This window comes from Peromyscus californicus, unplaced genomic scaffold (assembly GCF_007827085.1).
Source record: "Peromyscus californicus insignis strain IS unplaced genomic scaffold, ASM782708v3 Scaffold_21__1_contigs__length_65335640, whole genome shotgun sequence".
NCBI classification, from domain to species: domain Eukaryota; kingdom Metazoa; phylum Chordata; class Mammalia; order Rodentia; family Cricetidae; genus Peromyscus; species Peromyscus californicus.
Window position 1 is genome coordinate 47,007,586 of NW_026294514.1, and position 18,961 is coordinate 47,026,546.

The 18,961-nt window shown below is 41.6% G+C and overlaps 1 protein-coding gene across 5 annotated transcripts in view; it reads left to right on the plus strand.

Annotated features, from left to right (window-relative positions):
- The window catches only part of Efna5 (ephrin A5), a 284,299-nt gene that overhangs the window by 47,505 nt on the left and 217,833 nt on the right, over positions 1–18,961 (plus strand). Inside the window, exon 1 of one of the 5 annotated variants that reach the window (XM_052750244.1) lies at positions 1,452–1,552. The exons of the other annotated variants lie outside the window; for them this stretch is intronic. The gene's annotated coding sequence lies outside the window, so the exon portion shown is untranslated. Of the gene's footprint in view, positions 1–1,451; positions 1,553–18,961 lie in introns of those variants that run through there. 5 annotated transcript variants of the gene reach the window in all.

Here is an 18,961-nt window from a genome sequence, read left to right on the forward strand (position 1 = left end):
GCAGTGGAGGGTATTTGAGGAAGAGGCATGAACATGTTCTTAAAAGCTTCCCAAGTGGTTCTCTGCAGGTAAGGGCTGTAGCAGAGTTCCTCTGCCATTCCTGAGATGTGCCCTTTGCCCTCATGGCTCACGGTGCATGCTAAGGCTCCAGTCCTACTTACCTTTTCACAGCAAAATGGCAGAAGGAAGGGAGGGGAGCATGTTCTTCTGTGTAGGTTCATATATGGGTTTCCACATACGAATTTCTGCTTCTGTCTTGTTGGTGAATACTATTACCTAGCTGCTGTAAAGAGTCATAGGCTATAAAAATGGAACTCTACCCTTACCTTTCAACCCCAAGGATCTGACCACATCTTCTGTTAGCTTAAAATTCCTCGAGGCTCCTTATTCCAAAGGAGATATTTTACCAGCTCACAATTCCTTATCATATTAATTGCCACAACCCTTCATTCATTTTGAGGCATATCAAATTGCTTGTTTCTTGAGGAGGTTCTATGCATTCTCAAACTCTTCTCATACATGGGGACCCACATATGAAATGCTCTTAAACCCCTTGTCAGTTAAACAGTTCCTGGTCATTCTTCAGTTCTCAGGCCACGTGGTTACTCCTTTTTCCTCCACATGGCTGAAATGTTGCACAGGAAACTATTGAACTAAGCATTAGGAATTACAACTATTTGCCTTTCTTTCTCCTTAAGTTAATATCAGGGACATTCCGGTACTGTTTTTCTCTACTGTGTTTCCTTAACCAAGCATGATGGGGGCACAAGTTCATGCTCAATAAATATTCACTGAAGAGTACATATCCGGAAATGATTAACTCTTGGAATAAGGGTCTCTGGTAAGGATGCCTTATATTATGTTGTATTTGCCCAATATAGTGGGGAAAAAATGACTTTTCTCCTTTGTAAAAGGAAAAGATTGTGAAGCCATGCTGAAATAAAGAGCTAATGTTAACTCATAAAAATTATTTTTTAAAATGAAACCTCTTAATTGATTTAGTACTTATGCCATCTGGGAGACTGGATGTATACACTTAGGCAGTAAAAAAAAATGGTTTTTAACTTTTAGTGTATAATATTCATAAATATGCAAATGCATAATTAATTTGCAATAAGTAATTTAGAGTATTTGGTAATTTATAGCACCAATATTGACAGATTGCTCCTGAATTGGTAGTGAAAGTAAATGAAGCGTGGCTCTCACCATTAGGAGTTGCCCGAATGGGGGATCTGGTTTTTGTTTTTGTAGCGAATGAGAAATGCCAAGTGCTAACAAAGATTTGATCACTATTCTTTATCGTTGCAGATTTGTGCAACTTCACTTATAAATGAAAATGGGATGAAGGTTGACAGCCCTGGAGGTGGGGAGAGCACTGGGGGGGCATGTGTCTGAACAAGGCACGCTGCCCAACCTCTCTGAGGAGCTTGGGCTTGTCAGTCTGCAGTGCCCGTGCAGGGACCCACCGCCATTTGGTGCCCTCTGGCTGATTTCTTTTTGGAGATCTATTTACAAATGGAGAATTGGAGGAGTCGGAATTTTCTAGCCAGAGGTAGAAATGTAGATCTTGGCTCTCTGTGTGTGCTTCCTGGAGGACTGATTAAGCTGTTTCTTCTGCAGGATAGGACTGGATGAGTGTGTACAGGGGACGGGGAAATAGTCTGGGAATATTAGGGGAATAATAGGGGAAAGTCTGCGTTGTGTAGAATCGAGAAGGGAGCCTAATATAGACTTGAGCTTGCCTTCTTGTGTATTAATTTGCCTCGCGTTAGAAAGAGAATCATTTAGAAGGGCTGACAGGGGCACACAGGGCCCGGCACATGCACGCCATGTAACGTATTCACCCGAGTTTTCAGTTTCTCAGCAATGCTGGAGGATGCTGTCAGTCCAGTCACTCGTTTGACACACGCTTATTAAATTATCTGCTGCCTTTATGCTTGCTGGAAATGTGAAGGGCCTGACGAGATTGCCCACAGCCTTGAAGCGCAGGTAGCGGGATTTTCATAAGCAGAGACACATGATCCTCTTGGACCTTTTCCTGGTTGTGTGTTTCACTGATGAGGCAGCCAGGCATTTTGAACATCTTTGTCAGAGGCTCAGTGGCTCCTCCTGCGTCTCCTCTTGGTTGTGTATAGTTTCCTCCAAAATCGAAGACAAGAGCGGATAGATACCCCGTGAGCGCGCTCCCCCCACCCCCCACCCCCACCCCCCCCAGCTCGCTCTAACTTGGCTTCTGAAACTTGAGTGTTCTGAAACTGTCAGGAAAACTGCCTATCCTGATGTCGCCAAACCTGGCGTCTCTGAAGGTGATGCCAAGTGTACTTTCTGACACATTTCACCTGATGCAAGCTGGTGCCTCTTGCGTTCTGATTTGTCAGTGTCCTGGCCTGGGGAATATAGCTATCTACCCCCGGGACAGAAGTGCCATCACTGAGAGTGCTGTCACTTAGTGTTTGGGAACGTTGAAAAGAGCCAGCACATGAGAGTCACAGGTCCGTTTAATGAATTTAGTTTAAAAGGAATCTCACACGCACGCCTTCCCTTACCAGCCTAGAGTAACTGGGATGCCTGAAGAATTTATTATCGAATTAGCACCAGAAGCCTCACGTTTCCTTTCTCTGGCTTCCCTTGTTCACAAGAAGTCGAAGAGAATGGCTGATCAGGACAGAAGATGGAATGTTTGTGTTGCATATTTATATATTGCGTATTATGCACATTAAGACGCCAGCTCAGGAGTGGGTTTGTCACATAACAGGAATGCCACAAAGCTTTAAACGAGTGAGTGAAATACTGGAGGTAGTGTGCCGGTGGAAGATACCTTTTTTTTCTTTTCTCCTTGAAACCCACAGCTTTTAATCTAAATATTTCATAGGTTGACCTACTTTAGATGGGTACTTTCCTGTAAGGCAAAAAAAAAAAAAAAAAAATCCCCAAAAGATAAATACAAATTAAACTATATTTCCCTTTCATTTCTGTTTGAAGGTTTGGGCCTCTACAGAGAAGTTCCATTCATACGCTGCATGGCGTAACTCAGTTCACAGCAAAAGGGAAAGAGTACTAAGTAGCGGTTCTTGGTGCTTCCTCCTCACTGCGGAGTAAACAGATGGAGTCTAGGGGTAGACTTGCCTCTCAGTCTGTCTTTCTGTCTCTCCCCACCCTCCCTGCCAGGTCTAAAGCTGTAGGACCAGCCAAGCCAGCTATAAACATTGGGGAGCCCTGCTCCTTCAGCTGGACGTCAGCTGCCCCACAGCAGCTGGGAAGAGGCAAGCCTGGTGTAGCATTTTTCCATCACTGCCAGTTTTAGTGCAGTTTTCCATTATAATAATAATAGTTCCCCAAAGTAACAGTTGAAGGAGTAGCAAATGTCATTTGGGCTCCATTTCCTCCTGTGTATCGGGAAAGCATACTTCTGTGAGGTGTGTGTGTGTGTGTGTGTGTGTGTGTGTGTGTGTGTGTGTGTGTGTCTGTGTGTCTGTGTGTCTATATGTGTGTGTGTGTGTGTGTATGCCCTATGTTTCCCTTTTTCTGGACTGAAATTTAATGGTAAGATGGCAGACGAGTACTTGTATCTCCTGAATCTCCTGAATGTTCTCTGAGTCAAAGGGAAAAGAGACACAGCATAAAAGAGCCTTTGGACTGGGTTCTTGGTGATCCTTCCATGGCTGTACATTAGAGGTGGGCCAGGGTTTCTGTAGTAGGATCCCCGAGTGTATTCTGTACATACACAGTGTCATCACATTGATGACATTTGATTCTCTTCATTGGTAGTTGAAAGAAAATGAAAATGTTAAGTAACATTATTTTCAAATGTGGTGAAAAGTATCCAAAGTAGTATTTATATATTTTTTTAAAAAAATGTCACTTTTTTGTTGAATCAATGTCCTAAATGTCCTCAGTGGTGTTTTCTTAGCATATAACTTGTAGTGAGTATAATTCAAGTCTTTATTGGTATAACTTACTTTCAAAATGACTATGGGTCAGATATTCTTTAATTGGCAAGATGCCATTCATTACCAATTGAGATGGGCTTTGCTTCCTTTAAAGAACCCCCACACACACACACGCACACACACACACACACACACACACACACACACACACACACACACACATTGGAGCATTTTAAAAATACATATGAAGCATCTATATGGCCTTGGCTCTGTTTCCCACATGCAGCTTATTCAGCCTTGGGATTTATCTGCAGAAAAAAATTCAATTCCCGGGCTGCTCTCTGCTACCTTATTTGTATGAATTATGCTGGTGTTGTCAGTGGGTGCTGCCATTATCACAGCCTAAACTAAGTATAACTGGGAAGGCAAATCGGCTCACCCCGTCCACACTAGAGTCTAAAACAAAAATAGTTGTCATTTTTTGCTAATCTTCTCTTCTTTGGAATAATCTTACCCATTTCTTAACATTGTTGACCATGCATGTTTATACACACACACACACACACATACACACACACACACACACAATTATATTATTTGTACTCTGGTTAACAATAAAGCCCCTATACCACATAATACTGCACAATTCATCCACATTCTCCATATTTTATTAGTGATATTAAATCCTTTTGACTTGGTTGAAATGTTACTCCGGAGAGGTTGATTGTAGTTGGGTTTCTATATAATACTTTATGAAATCCAAACATAGTTTTTTTTTTTTTTTTTTTTTTTTCTGATTACTTCTCATCCTAATCTTAAATGAAACACTCCAAGTGTAATTTGAAGAATGGAAAAAGAAACTCATTCTTTGCTGTTTGGGAGCTCACCTGATTTGTGCTTTGCCCATGCTCTTCTGCCTTTTGTATCTTACGTAAATAAGATAAAATTCCTCTAGCTTCCAACCCACTTAGTGTAAAACACCACTTTTGCCATAAGGGAAGAAAAGATGGCAGAGACCCCGCCCTCCTCTGCTGATTAGCTCTCTGATCCTATCTCTAGTGGACTGAGGTTCCTGATCTTGGTGAAAAGAGTGATTAATCAGATTTCAAGTGAAGGCAGTTTATAGCATGCATGATATATATATATATATATATATATATATATATATATATATATATATATATATTTTTTTTTTTTTTTCTGTTTGTTTTTTTGGTCTGCTCTCTGGAAACGCGAGAGGAAAGGATGCATAATGGGATGCTGTACTTGTGCATTTCGTCAAAGATCTAATCTTTGTGAGTTCATTGCTTGTGAGTTATTATTTCTAATCATACGCTTGATTGACTCCAGCTAAATGATGGTCTGACTGCAGAGGCAGGGGTGGTAGATCCAAAACTCTAAGTGCGCATTTTAAGTGAAAATAGGGATCATCACGGAATGCCTTCTCAATCAGTATTACCTGACACCCCCCCCCCTCTCCCCCACCTCCCCCTGCCCCACCGCCATGTATTTTTAAATAGAAATTCTCTCATCCTCATGTAGGAACGAAGCATCACAGAGCATGATTGAGCTCCAAGAGAGAAGATTGAAACCCTGGAGGGGATATCAAAATGATAAAAACTGGGGCTCCCATGGTGCCACAATGAATGTAGTTAATATGCTACTTTAGTCTGACAAGCCAGTCAGGTACCCCTTAAAACTCCAATTTAAGATTACCTTGTCGCTCTGAAGATTTTGAACAAAAAGGATGGAAGATTTGAGAGGGCAGCGGTAATATTTTTTTAGAAGCAGGACATGGCAATTCTCTCTATGCTTTTTGTATGAAAATCCACTCCAGTACCTGTTGTCTCTCGGGCAGGCATTTCCCAGGAAAACACAATGGCTCCTGAGTAGTTGGAAATAAGGTAAAAGAAAATCCCATGTCCAAAGAGCTGAGCTGATATGCGATTTTACGGCCTCATTTTTTTTTTTTAAGAAAGTTGTTAAGGAGTTTGAACATTTAAATATATTGTTATGTTACAACTTCCTAATAAAATCTGCTTGTTAGATCTTTTGGATTTTTGCCTTTCCTGCTTTAATACCACATAAATATTCAAAAGTTCCTTTTGGATTTTTTTTTTTGAGAGAGAGATGAGTGTTTACACAGCCCTGTGCCTTACAAGGGAATTTCTGTGACTATGTCTATGTTAGGGAAATAACCATTGACCTAGAAGACCCTTATCTAGAGGCAGCTTTAGGTACCCAAAGATTGTGTGTGTGCTGCGTGTGTATATTGCTTTTCAAATAGGCAGAATTTTAAGTGGACACATGATAAATATCTGAGTACCTCCACTTGGGAGAAGTACATTGGCAAGCAAGTGGTTTTTCTTACTCACCTATCCTTTTTTTAAAAAAAAAATGTTATGTTTCAGTGTTAATTAAAAAGTTGCTTGTTTGGCATTAGGTAATATGCCTGTATGTGTGATTTGAGATGTTTCTAAGTGCTGCTTAACTTTGTCAAGCCACCTGAAACTTAAACATTGTCAAAAGTATTGAGTATTCGGTGGACTGTGGTTTGAAAGTGAAATTTTAATTTTTATCTCACCAAGTGTCTTTCTGGAAGACCCCTTTAGTTCAGTCTCATGCCTGGAGAAGAGAATGATGTTGGCTGTGAACCAGTTCCAGCAAGAAGCATAATCGGCATAATTAGTGCAGCCATGTTATTGTAGGGGGCGTGGATTATGTGTGTAAACTGTACAGGGTATGTGAGTTGGGCACTAATCTTTTTATGAAGGTCACTGGATGGTGCTTAGGGACAGGTGCTACGGCAACCCTGAGTTCGCCCAAGACCAAAAGGTTAGATAGAGCTGCTTTTAGGATTTATGCAGGGTAGTGATTTTCATGTCAGTTTAATTATCCTTATGTTTTACAAGACTGTCAATCAGGGTGCCCAGAAATCTTATGGAATTGTAGGCTCTGAAAACTTTTGAATCTTCTCTGATTGGGTTTATTTGATAATCATTTTCACGATGACCTTAGCTGAAATGAAGAGCGTCAGAACTACTGCGTTGGTGTCAGAAAATTTAATCAGGAGTCTATCATCCAGTGAGAAAAATGCCTTTCATTCTCCTTCCATTTATTTGAAATTACTTAGTGGTTCAGGCATTTCTTATTGGGGCCATTACTTAGATTTTTAACTTAGCAATGTAACTCTTGAAATACGTTATGTAAATGATCTCCTTCAAGGTGTACTGTGTTTAAAAAGCTATCAATTGGTTGAAAATTGTTTCTAATTTACTTCATTCCCTATCAGAAGGAACTGGATGGAGAAGAGAAATTCATACAGCAAGGGCCATGCTGGGCCATCTCACATTTAAACAGATTTCTAGTGCTGCTGTTCCTTCTCCAAATACTTGCAACATCCCGAAGATTACGTTTACTGTAATCTGGTGGTAGTAATTACATTGGCCACATTACAGTTAATAACTTGCACGTCATTTCTTTATTCCCAGAGGCATGAAAATAAAAAGAGACTTATATATGATATTAAAAATACTTTCAGCAATTTTCCAGGCCCGTTACTTTTATAAAACACTTGAGATTTTATTTTTATTAGTGTAAGACACTTGGAAATGACTAACTAGTAAGTGAACCTACTGACATAATTCAAGTTTATATTGCTTGGTTAATAAAATGAATAAACTCACAGTGTTTCCCAAGGTTTTTTTCCATCATTTTTATTATTACTATTTTTTTAATCATGAAATTGTTGAAGTCATTCTTCAAGATGTTCAGGGAATCATCTTTTGTTGTTTGTGTAGCTTTATTACTGTTTGTAGATGCTTAAGCAAATTTTGTGGGTTTTGTCAAATTAAGGACTCTTTGAGAAAAAAAAATTGAAACGATTTTATTTCTTATTTTGCTACCGAGTTTTTGTGTCTGGAAGGTTATTTCCTTTAAGTTTTATTCATCCGAAAGGATTCTGGGATCTTCCTGCAGATTTTACAGTGTGATAAACACGGAATGTATTCTCACAGTGGCTCGGCTCTGTTCTCGGCAGTTCATTAAGTAGATTTGCGTGTATTAGCACAGGGACTGCCTGGAGTAGAACATCGCAGCCCAGCCTTTTGTGAAAGACTGACCGCTGTCTTGGTCTACTTCCCCTGGACAGTGCTGAGGTTCTCCAGCAGCGTCATCCTCCACAACCAAGCAGCATGTTCTCCCCTGAAACTTTTGTGAGCCAATCCTGTATGGGCTTGACAGTTAGACATGGGGAGATATTTTGGATGCACTTTTTTAATCATATTTAATTTATATTTTTAAAAGAGTATGTTTACTTGCCATCTTTTTTTTTTTTTTTTGCTTGAGCAGGCTATTGGTGATTGGCCATTTTAAAAACAACTGGGCTTCTCTGGTTGGTCAAGGTCCACAGATAGAGGGCTTTGTCTGACATTCTTCAAGTCATGTGCTTTTCTGATTCTGAAGAATTGTGTTATGCTACCATAATGTGACTCAGTATAAAAGACATAGAATATGTAATCAACCATGTAGATTTGTGATCTGTAACATGTACCACCTGAGAAATATCAAAATGAATAAGGTATGTAAACATAATACAAAACGTCACAAGTTTTCCTACATATGCTTGTGCATAATGTCCATAAGCAAATAAGTAGACATTTCCTATCAATTGCTAATACTGGAGAAATATAGGAATGCATTTTAATATTCATTGTTGGCTTCTGAGTAGAGCAGATCCATTTGAAGGGTATATATTAATCATCAGCAATGCCCACGTTTTATTATGTCACTGTTAATGTCAGAATTGCTGCATGGCTAGGGACAAAAGCAGTTACTCATTTGGTTTTTTTAATATGGAATCCAGTAAAGAAAATGATTTGAAGTAACTACTCTATGTACATTTATTCATTCATTGCCACAAAAGTGCTCTTTGCTGCTAATCAACTCAAGGACTTGGGTTTAGGCTACGTTAGACTAGCTAATTGGATTCCTTCCTTTCCAAGGATAGAAATGCTTGTCAGAGCCCTGGTCTGCTCTCTCACCAACGTTTATGGTTGAGACTGATTGGAAGGTCAGTGTGCTTACAGTAGCTCAAACATGTATCCATCCTCCCTGCCCCCCCCCAAAAAAAACCCAAACAAACTCATATTCTACACCCTGTCAAAGCATATATGCAATTAGAAACTAGAATTCTTAAAGGTTAAAAAAAGTCTAAGGGAGAATTAACCTTCTAGACATTTCTGTTCACAAAATAGACTAAAGAAAGCTTGATAGTACCCTACACCAGTGCTGTGACCCTTTAATACAGTTCCTCTGTTGTGGTGACCCCCAACCATAAGATTATTTTTGTTGCTACTTCATAACTGTAATTTTGCTACTGTTAGGAATCATAATGTAAATCTCTGTGTTTTCTGATGGTCTTAGACAACCCCTGTGAAAGGGTTTTTTAAAATCAAAGGGTTACCCGTGGGTTGGGGACCACTGACCTTGACGATTTAAATGATCCCTGAAATATAAATTATTATATCAAGGGCCAAACTAAGTCAAGACTTGAACGTGTTGTTTTATTTCCTCTTGCATGGAATTTTTTTATAAGCATAGGTCTTTATGAGTAATACATTATTTTCCATAAAAAACCATACACACTGACATAGCATTTGGTTCATTGTGAAGAAAATATCTAGTAACTTTCATTTGTACTGACCTATTGAAATGAAGCTATTTTAAGCATTCACTTCTGTGATATGTTTTGTTTGTTTGTTTTTTTTGTAGCTTTTTTTTTTTATTAAACTGTAGTATTTTCAGTAGGGTCTTTATGTCATTATTTTTTTTTCCCCTGGACTCCGGTCTCATCTGCGTGGTGGAGTGATAAAGCTGTGTTGCTAGGCAGAGTTCTTCCAGGCAGCTCATGCTGGGCTTCATATCTGTCATTGCCCCACTTTCATGTTTCTATGAGGATGGAAATGATTTGAGACAGAATATCATTGGGAATAGGCTCATAGTTAAGTGCCCGGGTCTCCTGATTCTCCATTGAGCCATCATGAGTGTCTCTGAACAGCGCCAGTGGTATTCTTGGCACGCTAGGCTCAGCGGGAATAACACTGAAATAGCAAAGATCGAAACCTACATTGCTAGAAAATTCTCCGCTTGCTATATGACCTGTTTTGTCTTCCATTTTTGAATGTGTACAGTGCCACTATGGGAGGCTTAGGGCTGCCATGGCGATGCCAGGGAGAAGCCAGGAGATGCGAATGAAATTAGCTGGTGACACAATTGGATTATTAAAAAAAAAAAAAAAGGTTCATGGAATTGTATCAGCAGCTAGGGACTTTGACACTTGAAGCATTAACCAAAACATCAAAAGAAGTAATTCTAGTTTTTTCAATCACAAAATTAAAGAAAACCATTTTTAATATGAGACGTTTTCTGTGACAGTTCAATGACACCATGCCGATTCTAGGGAAAGAACGGAGCGGCCCCAAGGTGTCTGTGCGCACAAAGATGAGGCATCATGTGGGGTCTCAGTAGTGGACAGAAGCCACCGATGTGTTTCATTTTTGCAGAACGTGTTTGGCTGCGTACGTACGTGAATTAGCAGGATCCTGCAAGTGAGATGCTATGTGTTCATTAGGCATTTCAAAATGTCTGCCGGGCTGTAGCCCTCATAAAGAGAGGCGGGTGCAGCGCCAGCCTGGTCTGCCCAGCGCTTCTGTAAATGCTCCTCTCATGATATGCCTGAAAACCTCCGATATTACAATAATGCTAATAAAAATGGAAAACTCTGAATTCTTTATAGATGCATAAAGAAGTGTAATTTCTCTGTGACCTGAATAACTCTTTGAATTGCTGCCCTGGCCCCTTTGAAAGGAGGCGGCTCTACTATACTGCTCTGTGTGCCTTTGAACATACTGCTATCTGACTATTTTAAGAACGGGAATAATAGACGAGAATTTAACTCAGGGTTATACTTTGAAGGGCAGGTGGGATTCCCTTCCACACCTTCCTGCGGTTTTCTTTCCTTCCCATCCTATTGAACACTGCTATCTAGCCGAGCTTCTTATATGAGAGGTGATCTTGTTGATGAATAAAATTAAACAATAATACAGTTTTTCACTGATTCAGACGCTGCCACCTTTTGGTTTTTGTCCCTTTGAGAATGGTAAATTGGATTTGTTATCGCGACCTTTCAAGAGGCACCATTCAGTCGACTTATTTTAGTTGGCGGCAGGCAAGGCCAAGGGTGGTTTGGAGAGTTGTAGGGAAGGCTGAAGGACTGTGCGTTCGGAATGCTTTGGCCTTGGAAAGCGGGGAAAGTAAGTACATCACGGGTAAATTTGGAGAGAGATAATTCCAACAGCGACCTCTGGCAAACACTCTTGATGGAGTGGCGGCGACCAGGCGAGGCACCTGAGCTATGCAGCAGCCCCCTCCTCTCCCAGATGGTCTTGGGGATGATTTTGCTTCCCTGTCTCTGTGTGAATCAGCTTCTGGAGCACTTGCTGTGTGTAAACCCTCTTCTGCTTAGGAATTACTTTTCTCGTTTTGATGTGGATCTGCTATTACTCCTGCCTACTGATGTCAAGATCTGGAGGAACAGGATGAATGAAGGCCAAGTCCTGGGAAGACAGGAAGGGGGCCAGGGCTGGTGACAGCTAGTCTCAACTACCCAGTTTGTAGATAATTTCAGTCATGACCGAGTTTGGTTCTTGCTGAAGTGAATGGAAATGACTGATAGGAAATTTTCATCGCTCTGGTTGCTTTGAGTTTGGATGCTGGTATAATTTCTGTACCCAGTCAGCAGGATAGCAACTGAGTGCATTTTATTAGAGATGCAACGAGGATGCCCCTTTAATTATGCTGTGTGGTTTCAGTTTTGGTAGGTAACTGCCACTTGATTGTTTAATACTTTTTTATGTAAGGCATTGTAGCTATAGATAGATATATATGGGATATAAACATTCATGTTTCACAGGGAGAAACAGGACCCTCAGAATTCGGTGCGTGAAGAGAGGGAGCAGCACATTTGTGTTGCCTCCATTTCATACACACATTACAATTAGGAATTAAATTAGAATCCCCAGAACCTTCCCTGTTCTGAATAAATTGTTCCACTGACTGAGAAGTTATGAAGTTGTAGAAATAGATCATTGTGAGTCAGCTGAGCCTTGGGGACAACTTACTTGGGGGCATCATCAGCACCAGGGTGGATGAAGCCTGTGGGCACGGCCTGAAGGGCTGTGCTGCTGCTCTGTGGAGGTGAGCCTAGCTGTGGAATGGAGCCAGTGTCCTGTCCAGGGGCGAGTCAAGCATCATCATGGGTTGCACAGCCATGCGTACCCATTCCCTGCTCGAAGGTGTCTCTGTCCTGCGAAGCTGTGATCCTTCTGATCATGGCCGCCCCACATCATGGCATGAAGAGAACAGAAAGAACATTTTGGAAAGAGCATGTTCAGCTGAAGTAGGCCTTCCAAAGTGTCGTGCCTGCATGGAACATAACATCTGAGAGCACGCCTGTGTGATCCAGGGGGGGAAGCCTAGGGTTTTTAGTCTCTTCCTATGACGGATAAGACTTAACATGATTCCGGCCTCAGCACCAGAATCAGGCCTCTGTGTCTCGATCAAGTCTCTTAATATAGTTGCCTGAGACAATATGACATGAATTGCCAAATGGCTTTAGAAAGTACAGAGCTGTTTTGGGGACCCAGAAGCAGGAATTCTCAGTGGCAAACAAGGCACCTAAAAGCTAAATCCATCATTGAATTTTTGAAAACATTGCTGCAGGGGAAGTTACATGATTATTTAAGAACTGCTCCTGCTTCAAAATTAACTGGAGAAGCGGTGATGTAACATTGCCAACCTTCCTTCCTTAGAGCACAAGTTGGGCTGTATTTGTCTTGACGTGGCTGAACGTCGCTTTCCTTCTTCTCGGTGATGAATTTTAAAAACTCTGTGAGATTTTTCGAGCAGATGGAGAGAGTAGACTGCTTGGACTACCAGGCGCTGGCAGCTTCTCTGCATTTTGTTGTGAGGGTTGCAGCTTTGGGAGGGAAAGGGTAGGAGCGGGGGAAATGCTGAGCCATATTAGGAGTGTGGTTGGTCTAGGTCTTTTTATAGACATGGGCTCCACACAACCAGCCTTTTGACATTGGAGATTTAGGTTTTTTATTTTATGAAATTGCAGCACCCCCCCCCCCCCCATGCCTTTCCCCACACCGTGTCACCTGCAAAATAAACTTTTTTTGAGAGATGGGGGAAGACGAGGCCGGGCCACAGGTGGAGAAGGAAGAGGAATGAGCTTTTAGGGGAAAAATTCAAGTTCGGCTACCAGATGTCATCGGTGTCGTGATGATTTAAAGTGTAGCAGCAGATTGTTCTTATTGTCTGTAGTACAGGTTAGTGGAATTGAAACATTTGGAGGAAAAAAATCATTAGTTTTAAAAGTTTGTACATTCAATAGTTGGAAAGTAAAATGACAGTGTTGTCCTAAGTGATGTTTGTAAGGTATTCATTAGCTGGGCCTAGGCTCAACTGGAGATGTTTGGAATGAGCAGTGAGCAGACCTCGCTTCAGAGGGCAGAGGGGCATCTCTCTCTCTCTCTCTCTCTGTCTGCTTTCTGTATGTGTGTGAGCCTCCTCCTGGAGAGGAGAAGAAGGCTCACATACACACCCCCCCTTTCTCTCATCTTTTAACCCGGTGGGTTGGCATACATTATTAGTCACAGTGGTGTGGTTAGAAGGGTTTTCTTTTGTATTCTACGATATAAATTTCATATTGACTTTCGTGGAATTGGGAGATTTAAAACGTTGCTCATGAGAAGATGGTACTAACTTTTATCATTATATTAGACCTTTTTTTAAAAAAAATAAATAAATAAAGCCATGGAGAGAGATTGGATAGAAAAACAACCCATTTAAGATAGAAAATCGTACTTATGAAAGAAGGGGTAAGAAATACCTAAATAAGAAACTGATAATGGGGAGGAAAACACTGCTATTTACAGCATGGGTAGACTTTGGAAAAAACAACCTCCCATTCATAACTTATATATTTAAAGGAGAGTGATAGATGCTGTGCTCCAGGAGGGGCAGAGAATGTTCACTACTGTGCACAGAGTGTACTTGGTGGCTGTGGCATTATTTGGTAGCTTTATGAGACAACAGTTATCATCTTGATTTTATGGAAGAGGAAGGTGAGTATTTGGAGATGTTATATAACTTGCCAAGGGTATTTACCAAGGATGTGGTTCAGGTGGGAATTCTACCAGAATAGCAGGGGCCTGAACTTCACAGCCATCAAAAGCAGAACAGGTAGATGGATGGATGGATGAATGACATTGAAAGAGGACGGAATTGTTTCTGAATTAAGTGAGTTCATTGACTCATCTCGCGGGAAGAAAAGAGCTGTGCTAAGAGTGAAGACCAATGCTATCCCATTCTTTACTCCACTTGAGAAACTCAGGCGCAAGCAGATCCCCGGGGAGAGGGACTCGGTCCTGACGTTCCTTGTGTTCCGGGTGATCGTACCTGAGTTTGAGAAGGGATTTCTGAAAATGTGTTCTGTTAAGAGAGCTGCGGCCGCTGCTAGTCTGAGCATATGGAATTGCTGGGTTCGTGGTCTAGGGGTGGCGGCAGGGCTGGTGCACTCTGGGGCTTGCGTGCATTTGCAGCACTTCGCCTGTGCTGAGTCCGACCCACAAGTGCCGTCTTCTGCTCCGGTCTGTTTCTGATCACCTTCTCACCTTCAAGTGACCTGAGTGATGCTATCTAGGAAGCAGGAGTTTTATTAAAATGGGAGCGCTATGCTATCCTTTAGGAAACTGTTTTATTCAGTGCCAAGAGCAATAGAAACACTTCCCTTCCCCCTGCTTCCTCTCAGTGCCCCATACTGGCTTTACAAGGAGGGAAGAAAGCTGGTTATTGAGGACAATATTGAAGGGAAGAGAGGTCAGGGCAGGCAGGGAAAGGGAGACACTTGTCCGAACAATACGTTCTCTGTGTTATTTAAAATAGTATGTGACTTTAATTCTCAGTTAAAGCCCAAGGCCCGGCCTACTGAAATATGTATAGAACAGCAGAACTCCTTTTGTACCCAAGAAAGGATGAAGGTGTTGGCAGTGTGCCACACTGAAGTCTTGGGATGGGAGTTGGAAGGTGGAATTTGCAGGGTGGAGGGCAGAGGTCACAGAGGCAACAGGATGTACCATTTGCAGCTGGTAGGTCAGCTTTAAACCCCTCAGTGAGCTTGAGTTGACTGCTGCCGTGGGCTTCTCTCCGTTATCCTGACTGCTGTCTGCTAACAGTGCAATTTTCTGTTGGATAAGTGTATTGAGATGAAAAAGCCTTTAAGAAAATTATCAAATAAAGGTTTATAGCCATTTACCTCATTCTCCTGGCCGGTAATTTTGTCTCCAACATGCTGAGTTATGGTCTCAGCCTTAGGTCCGTCCGTTCAGGAGAAAGGATCCACTGTGTCTTACATACGCTTTCCTTCCTAACACTCCTAAGAGGCTTTGGGGGTGGGGAGGGGGAGAATATAAATACTGAAACCACATCCTAGCAGCTGCCTCCAGTTAGCTCTGTGCCCCCCCCACCCCCACCCCCCGCCAACTTTGAAACCTTACTTACAGGGGCGCCTAATCTGTCCCACATGCTCCTCCCAGTGCGGCCATGGTCCCTTCTACTGTTGCCCTATGGGATGGAAAGCACATGGAAAGAACTAACTAGTTTGACTCCTTCAGGTCACTGTCATCAGGGCACCGGTTTGCAAGAGTTTGTGAGTGGGGAAGAGTCAGGGTAGTTGCTTGTAGCCTGAGAGAGACGAATAGGCACATCTTCGATGCGATGCCGTTAGATCTGTCAAGGTAACCGCCAATAAAGTTCTCCATGAAAATGGTGAACCAGTGAGAATGTAAGCTGCTGACAGACGACCATGCTTTCATGAGTGAATGGTTTGACCTGAGTGTTCATGTCCCACCATCGAGGGGGTTACAGGTTCAAAGCACACCAGCTCTTTTTTATGTTCTACCTCTGTTTTCACAATCCTGGGAATGGCAAACACGGCAGTGCCAATCTGCACCCACCGTGGCTTCAGCACCCCCTGGGGCTTCAGCAGACGTGAGTGGTCACTCGTTCTGTGGTTTTTCATTTTTGTAAGTTCAGATGTTCTCTTGCACACGCTACTCATGCCATCATTATCCTTCCTGTGTGATTTATTAATTTGTTTGTTTATTTTGATACATCAAGGCCAAAGAGGACACGCGGGGCAGACACAAGACTAAATTATGTTATTTTTCTTGGCAGAAACTGGAGTACTGTTTCTCAAAGCTGTTTGTTTCTTACCGTTGCTGAGAAGTAAGGCATGAAGTCCACAGACAACATCGTAATCTTGTGACTTTTAATATATGAAATCAGTTCAATTTAAGCAAAAAAAAAAAAAAATCAGGACTAGGATTAGTGAGAAGGAACAGCTCTCACAGATGTGTAGCTCTCAATTTATCATTCAAGAGCTATTGAATGTCTAGATTTCATTGCATATATGTGCAATACCATTGGTCCGTATCCTCTAAGATTTGAGAAATGTCTGCCCTTCACCTTGAGAAAGGAATGGCTGAATTAGTCCCTACAAAATCATCTTGCCCTGACAATTCTGCTTTAGAACTGATAGTCTTTGTGAGGTAAGGAATCAGCCTATCACAGCCTGCTTTAAAAGGTCACTGTCTCTTGCGAAGTAGATTAGCTCACTCTGTTCTATGGGCAGGAACCACTCTGCAGCTCTGTAAAACTCAATGCAGGGCGTAAATTTCTGCTGTCGTCTTGGCTTGCACTTGTAAAAGAAATTTCATGCCCACCAGTTTTCACTTCCTAACGTAAGTCACAACTCCCGGATAGAGGGACAGGGTGGGTGAGAACAATGCGCCTAGCATTTCTCTGCGCTTAATAAACAGTTTACCAAACAGGAGAAACATGTATGGAAAGGCTGATGATGAAGTTGGTGATGAAATACCTTTTAGGTTTTGGGGTACCAGTAAGTAGGTGAGTCACCATGGCCACTGAAATGAACTGTTGTTTGATGGAGTGAATGGGCGACCTTTCCTTTGGTCCATGTGTCTTTCGGAATGAGGGGTCTGCTCTCCTAAAGTATGGCCTGTTAATCTCTGTCATGTGTAAATCTTCCTGTATCAGAATGATTTCCCATGTCATCTAGAAGGGCCTTAAAATTGGTAAGAAACTGAGAAATAAGTTTCCTGATACATTCTTGAAGAATTATATATTAATTCCATGTATCTCATCCATTCTAAGCAAAGATAAACGATAACCTTCCTTCCAGGACCTAATTCTTCTTGAGTGTCTAGGAAGGGGAAATTCTCGTTCAAGCTGCATAATCCTTTACACAACAAAACAGTTATAAATGCTTTCATTGCAAATGGTTCTGAGATGCCACAGTCCTTACAAGACCAGGTCTGCTAGAGTATGGTGAGTTTTCTCAATGAACCAGGACCCTCATTAAGAATACCAGCTACGTAGCTCTTTGGCAAGGCTGGGATGCACTCGGGAGTCTTCGAGTCTGTAGGTTTATCTGACTTCTGTTTTATGACTTACCCCAGATGGTTGGTTCTCCTGCCTCTTGTCAGTATTGAGGGTCCCCCCTCCCAAAGCCCAGAGCCTCTAGGCATTGTCATCTTCTAATTAGTTTTTTTTTTTTCTTTCTGCTTCCTTGTGAGCATTCCTGTTCTCTGCCAATTTTTGACCTCTGGAAGCTTGCTCTAGATTACCGGACCGTCTCTCCCCTTTCTTCTGTATAGCCTAGAACCAGCCTGAGATTTCTGGTTGGATCTAGATTAGTCACCTAACTTAATCACAAAGTAAGGCCTCTTTTATCCCAACCAGCAGTGTTTGGTTGAGGACAACTGACTGCATTGCTTTACAATTAAGAAAAGTGCATGTACTAACTAACCACTGTTCACATTTTACCTAAATATTCTTTTGTTGGTTCCTGTTATTTGAGCTTCCTAAGTGTTGACTAGGGAAAAAAGGACCATGAATTCCACTTCCTCTTCTCAAGGTAAATAACAGATTATTTCCATGTTTGATCCAAGGTCCAGTGAGATTTATTTCTTTTTTTGACATGACCGTTTTGTTGATAGTATATATCCACACACATTGACAGACCTATTTGGAGTCAATAACATTCCAAACCTTGCCTACTACCCCTTAGTAATACTCAGTATTAGGAACACTTTGTAAATAGCAGCGATTCAGATAATAGAGAGTGAGGTGACTGTCAATATTCCATATTTAGCTCTCGTGTTAAAGTGAGATAGTGGAGGGGTACTTACTAAATGTGTTTTTGCTCTGTGCCCTGTAAGTAATGTGCACATTTCCGGAGCAATCGTAAATTCCTATTCTTTCTTTGCCTCCTGTGTGAACTCACATCTCTTTCTCAAGATTAACGAGGGGGTTCAATTCGATGTAATGCTCATTACTGGTGTTCAGTAACTCCAGGAAAATTTAAATACACGCATTAGGGATAGACAGGGAAAATAATTGATTCCTGGAAAGCTCCAGCTTACTCTCTGCAAAAGCGCAGGGTTTGAGAAGACATCTGGTGTTTAATGACCATGTTACCGTACAGTCTACCGTCTCTGCCAGTCTCCCTTGTGTGGTCAGCCTCACAGGACCCCAGGTTAGACCCCCAGATTATCTCATTCTTACGTAAATGTCAACCAAAAACACCCAGAGAAAGCACAGGTTAATGCACAGTGCCTAGGACAGCGTCTGGTTACTACTCGGTGTCCCGCCGCTCAGGCACTTTTCTTACATTCTGTTTTCAGCGCCCTTGCTTTGTTTTGCTTTTTGAGTTTTTATTTGACTTTGAAACTAAGTCTTGCTGTGTGGCCCAGGCTAGCCTGGAACCCATGATCCTCCTGCCTCAGCCTCTCAAGCACTGGTGTTGTATTATGAATGTACCGAGTTTGGTTTTTTTTTTTTTTTTTTTTTAATTGGTTTTGTTTTTTAAGAAGATCATTGCCTTATCTCTTAATTGACTAATTTTTTTTCATATTAATTTGCTG